The sequence below is a fragment of the Somniosus microcephalus genome, chromosome 17 (assembly GCF_052327205.1).
Source record: "Somniosus microcephalus isolate GS21.2 chromosome 17, FLI_Smic_1.0, whole genome shotgun sequence".
Taxonomy (NCBI): Eukaryota; Metazoa; Chordata; class Chondrichthyes; order Squaliformes; family Somniosidae; genus Somniosus; species Somniosus microcephalus.
The window spans coordinates 52736441-52743186 of record NC_141003.1 but is presented as its reverse complement, the minus strand read 5'-3'; positions in this window follow the sequence as shown (position 1 = coordinate 52743186).

The following is a 6746-nucleotide window of genomic DNA, read 5'->3' as shown; positions in this document are numbered from 1 at the left end:
CATTTTCTCCTGTTACAAGGATGTCGTCTAGGTAGCATTGAGTCCCCGGAATCCCTTGCAGGACTTGCTCCATAGCTCTTTGCCAGATAGCTGGAGCTGATGCTACTCTGAAAACCAGTCGATTGTACAGGTACAGGCCTTTGTGTGTGTTTATCGTGAGATACTTTTTAGAGGCCTCCTCAACCTCCATCTGTAGATATGCCTGTGCCAAGTCAATTTTGGTGAAACGTTTCCCTCCGGATAGTGAGGCGAAAATATCTTCTATCCTCGGGAGAGGATACTGTACCGTGTGAAGAACCGGGTTTACAGTCACCTTGAAGTTCCCACAGATGCAAATTTTTCTCTGTTCTTCAGATTTATCATTATTCAACGTTTTCTTCATGACCGGGATGATGGGTGTTGCCCACTCGCTCCAATCTACCTTGGATAACACGCCTGCTTTTTCCAAATTCTCCAGCTCTGCCTCGACTGCTGGACGAATTGCGTATGGCACCGGCCTTGCCTTAAAAAACTTGGGAATTGCCGCATCTTCCACTTTTATTGAGGCGGTGATGCCCTTCAGGGTTCGTAGTTCCTGTTGAAACACTTCTTTGGCGTTAGCCAAGATTTCTTTTAATCGTCCAGGTATGACGTCATCATCATTTTTTTTCTTACTGGTCACCGTCAGTGCCTGAATGGAGTGCCAGTCTAAACGTATCTTTCTGATCCATTCACGTCCGAACAACCGTGGACCACCATCTTGCAGAACGTATAAATATAACTTCTGTATTTCCTTGCCGTTGTATACAACAGGCACCCTTATTTTCCCTCTGGGGTATACTTTCTGCCCCGTATATGTCTTCAAGATAATGGACGTGTCTTTCAAAGGTATATGCGGAAATAGCCGCTCGTAATCCCGTCGACTTATGACGGTCAGAGCTGATCCTGTATCTAGCTCCATTTTAACTGGGGACCCCGCTATCGTGAGGGTAACCCAAATGGTCTGGTAATCTTCTTTGGCAATTACATTATGTAATTTGAGACAGCTTAGTCTCTTGTTTCCGGAGTCGCTATCGCTCTTCTGGTCTTCGGAGCTACTGTCTGTCATCATTTGTACCTTTCTGTACTTTTCCTTATTGACTTTTTTACTGTCAGTGGATTTTTTTCCAGATCTGCATACACGTGCAATGTGTCCCATCTTTCCGCATTGCCTGCATGCTTTGTCCTTGAACCAGCAGTCCCTCTGGTCATGGGTGGATCTGCCGCAGCGATAACATCTCTCGAAACCCCGTGTCATTTCATGGGTGCCGAAGTCCTGTGGCTTTTGCTGTATCTCTACAGCTCCTCTTGCTGCTGCTTCGTATGATACAGCCACACTGAAAGCCTTGTCCAGTGTCAAATCTTTCTCAGAAAGTAGTCTTTTCTGTGTTCCTTCGCTTAGGAGACCGCAGACGAATTTGTCTCATAGAGAATCTGCCAGTCCTGCCCCGAATTGGCAGTGCTTTGACAGCTTTCGTAATTCAGTGAGGTAATCAGCGTTACTTTCATTCTTGTGCTGATTCTTCCTGAAGAATTTGAATCGTTCCGCTATCAGCAGCGGTGTTGGGTTTAAGTGCTCCTGTAGGGTATCAACAATCTCCTTAAAATTCTTGTCCATCGGTTTGGCTGGAGTGATCAAGTTTCGTAACAGCCCGTATGTCCTTGCGCCCATCAGATTTAGAAGTACCGATGCCTTTTTATCATCTGCTACTTCATTCGCCTTGCAATATACCTCCACTCTTTCCACATATGTGGTCCAATCCTTTATATCACTATCGAAAGCAGTAATATTGCCAGTCTTAGGCATCCTGAAAATCAAAAATGGCGCCTCCCGCGCTTTCCCGCCGCTGCCAACACTGTTCTCCGCGGTATTTCTATTTTTTAAAAAAAAAAATTATTTACACATATATTTTAAACAGTTTCTCCGTCACTTGGAGAATCGTTCCCGTCGGACTCTCTGGGACTTTCCCCTCCCTCTGCTCGGTCCGAACGCCGACCTGCTTTGCAGCGCCGGCCGTCTCCTGAGTGCTCCACCCTCTGTCTCTGTTTGCTTCTGCTTTCCGACTCGCTGCCCGGCCCCGCTGCAGAGCCACCCGATCGAGCCCCAGCCCGCCGCCCAGGAAGGATCAGTGCACTACCTGCCACCAGCCCGTTTAGCTGGTGAAACCACAGTTTTTTTTTCTTTGACCTTCGTCTGAGGAATCGATCTCCTTGAGGTGCTGCCGAATTGCAGGTAAGTTCGTTTCTAACTTGTCGCCACTGTTGAATCCATGTGTTAATGGAGACACGGAATGCAGGAGTTGATTTAACAAGTGTTTACTGAACAAAGTCTGGAGGTGAACTAACTATACAAGATGCTATACAGGCTTATATACCCGAGTGGTCACTACCGGTACTACAGTACACAGGGGCTTCAAAAAAACATAGTTCCTCTTAAAGGTACATACACTACAGTAGTGGGCGATTTATCATTTATTAATTGTTAAAGCTGGTCCTTTTTAACAAATTTATTGAACTAGGTCACAAGATCACAAAATCCATCCAGAAAACACTACAATTCTCCCCATTGCTGCAATTGTTTCCTAAATGATTCCAGGGTTTTCACCTCCACCACTTCATCTGGATGTCCATTTCATGTGTTGATCACTCTGTGTGTGAAGAACGCCTTAACATCAGACCTTAAGTTATCTTTTACTAGTTTGAAGCTCTGTCCCCTTGCCCCACGTTTTAATTTAAATATTCTAGATTTACCTTTTCCATACCGCTTACTATTTTATATTCATCAGGCACCTCCTTTCTAGGCTGTAACACCCAAGTTTCTTCAATCTTTGCTCACAACTCAGGCCCCTGACATAGGAGATCAGCCTCTTCCTTTCGCACCCTCCAGTGCTTGAATCACTTGTATCTCGGCAGCCAGAGCTGGACACAACACAACGGTGTTGTCTGACTGGAAAACTCTGCAGTTTGATCATCATTTCCTTTGACTTGTATTCACTATTCTGGCTATATAGTTCAATATTACGTTGTTAAAATTTCTCAACAATAAAATGACTGCTTGTGTTTTGGTGCTTTGATGTTGAGCAATCCTAACTAATTGCCAAACTAAATTGTTGCATAATCGGAACTAAATCATTGTACGGAACTGAAGCAGTAACTGTGGATTTTAATTCTGTACGGCCCATTTTCAAGTTGCTTTTCTCAAGATTGATAGAGATCACCAAAACAGTAACTAAGAGCAATATTAAGACCAAAAAATCTCTGGTTTAATCCTGAATTTGTGAATTTGTGTCCAGTTAGCTTCTTCTTCTTAGGCAGTCCCTCGGAACCGAGGATGACATGCTTCCACACTAAAAATTAGTTCTCAGGTGACTGATGAATCCAATGCGGGACCTACAGTCTCTGTCACAGGTGGGGCAGACAGTGGTTGAAATGTCTGAGCTCCTGGACAATGATAGCAGTACGGCGTTCCGGTCTGTCACTGTTGGGGTTGTCCATGATGTTCCAAGTCCCAAACTTCATTTTAAAGGGTGGAAGATGCCTGTGCGTGAATTCTTTTAACGTGGGGTGGCCGTTGCACACCAGCTACCACACGGGCTTGCCAGAGCAAGGTCTTGGTCCAATGGCAAGGGGATCTAAGACGATTGGTGACCAGGCTCTGCTACTACGGCCTAGCACACACACACAAACATACTCCTACTGTCCTCCTCCCTCCTTCCCGCAGGTCCTCTCTGCCTGGGTTTCGTAGGATGCATTGTGGGCCTCCCGACCTCGCTGTTGGCCATGCTGCACCTTCCCTGGGCCCCGACCCCACTGCTGGTCCACACTACGCCACTCCTGGGTCTTGACCTCGCTGCTGGGCGCGTCCTTGCTCTTGGGTATGGTCTTAGACATATAACCACACCCCGCACGGTAACAGTGATATATCCCACAGCGCTCACTGTAACAGTGATATACCCCACACTCCACACTGTAACACTGATATACCCCACACCCCGCACGGTAACAGTGATATACCCCACACTTCTCACTGTAACTCCAATATACCCCACACGCCGCACGGTAACAGTGATATACCCCACACTCCTCACTGTAACAGTGATATACCCCACACCCCTCACTGTAACAGTGATATACCCCACACTCCACACTGTAACACTGATATACCCCACACCCCGCACGGTAACAGTGATATACCCCACACGTCTCACTGTAACTCCGATATACCCCACACGCCGCACAGTAACAGTGATATACCCCACATTCCTCACTGTAACTTCGATATACCCCACACGCCGCATGGTAACAGTGATATACCCCACACTCCTCACTGTAACAGTGATATACCCCACACTCCTCACTGTAACTCCGATATACCCCACCGCCGCATGGTAACAGTGATATACCCCACAGCCCTCACTGTAACAGTGATATACCCCACAGCCCTCACTGTAACAGTGATATACCCCACAGCCCTCACTGTAACAGTGATATACCCCACACTCCACACTGTAACACTGATATACCCCACACCCCGCACGGTAACAGTGATATACCCCACACTTCTCACTGTAACTCCGATATACCCCACACGCCGCACGGTAACAGTGATATACCCCACACTCCTCACTGTAACAGTGATATACCCCACACCCCTCACTGTAACAGTGATATACCCCACACTCCACACTGTAACACTGATATACCCCACACCCCGCACGGTAACAGTGATATACCCCACACGTCTCACTGTAACTCCGATATACCCCACACGCCGCATGGTAACAGTGATATACCCCACACTCCTCACTGTAACAGTGATATACCCCACACTCCTCACTGTAACTCCGATATACCCCACACGCCGCATGGTAACAGTGATATACCCCACAGCCCTCACTGTAACAGTGATAGTACCCCACAGCCCTCACTGTAACAGTGATATACCCCACAGCCCTCACTGTAACAGTGATATACCCCACAGCCCTCACTGTAACAGTGATATACCCCACACCCCGCACCGTAACAGTGATGTACAGGGCTGTGGGTTATATCACTGTTACCAGTTAGCTACTTTCAGTTGGCGCGATAGTCACAGTGCTACAATTAGCTTCAGTGTCTCTGGACTGGGAAAGGGAAAATCAGTCAGGATTCCTTCTTTTTATGACCATCTAGTGACCTCTGCTGATGTGCATGTGTAGACATTGAGTGAGGGCAAATTCTGTGATGAACTCACAGTTGAATAGCTGGCAGCACTCTAGGCTCATACAAAGGACAATTATCTGAGCAAAGTGCCAAAGAGCTGCCAGCACACGTGAGTCAGTGCCTTCAGGACTGGAGGGGAGCAGGTTGAACAAAAGTGGCGCGGTCTGTTGATGTGCTCATGCACTATGTCAAGCAGTGGTTATTCATGAGTTCTAACCCTATGAGTTTCCACAGGTTAATATTTAAAGTTCTTCTGTTTCTCAGAACTGATAAAGCCCTTGAATTCTGAATAGGTCTGTTCAGGAAAGTACATACAACTACCCAGGATTTAAACTGTTTCTGGATGTTTACCAAAATGCTTTCTGGGTCTACTGAGTTACTGTTAATCACCTGGTTGTACTGTAATGAAAGGAAAATGAAACTAAAATCTCCCTTAGAAATAAAAATAACTCAAAACAAAATTCTAAGAGCATGGCAAGAGATGAGGGCCTAGAAATTGGGTTGTAGGTTCGCCAGGGCTGTAGCGCCAGAAATTTTGCGCCAGCGTTAATGCGGCAGCGCCCGACGAAAATTCGGTTGCGTCGGGCCCAGACGGCGGCGGGCGCTAAAGGAGGGTTTTAGCGCCTCAAAACGGGCGTTCAATTGGGTTTTCCGGCGCTAATCCCCCGCTGTGGCACCCGATGCGGTGCGGCAGGCTGGGGAACTGCAGGCCTCCTCCTTCTGTTAAGGAGGAGCTGCCTGCAGCCGACAACTGACCGGCGGATTCCCCCGACATCTGAGCCCGGCACCTCGGGGAAGTGCCGGGCTCGCAGCACACACACATCAGGGCCGCGGGGGGGGTGATGCAGGAGTCCGGGAAGGGAGGTGCGGGCAGGCGGCCGCCGGGAACGCGGCCGGCCGCCGCTCCACCTTTATGCGCCGGCGCAAAGGCGTGTAAGAACCCTTTCCACAATCGTTGGTTGCGCCTGCCACGGGCGAGGCGGGCGCAACTGAATTTGGGCTTGGGGCTGGGTTACCACGGCAACCGGGACGCTGCGCACACCGATGACGTCATCGGTGCCGGCGCAGCGCTACCGGCTAACGCCGATGGTAAGGCCCAAGTCAATTTCAGAAACGGCTATAATTCCAGCGCAATGCCCTCCAGCGCCGCTAATTGGGCGCTAACCCCACTCAATTTCTAGGCCGAGGTGTTTTCCACTTGGCAGCCTCCATCCTCGTAAGTCCTGCCAGACTCCTCTTGGCCATTAACGCTGCTGAAACACCTTTTAGCGGCAGCACGCACTGGCGTGATTTAGCGTGGGCAGCAATGCGAGCGGAGAACTCCAAAATGGATGAGCTGGCATCAACTCAGTGTTGCACGCCGATTGACGGCACGCTCCAACTCATTAAAATACTCTCGCCGATGGCAGGCAATGGCAGCACTGCCAAAAATGGCGGCCGCTGCGGGACCCGCCACCAGCTGATGGAAGAGCGCTGGCCGCTGTTTTGTTGCCATTTCATGGCAGTAATAGGTGGCACAAACTACC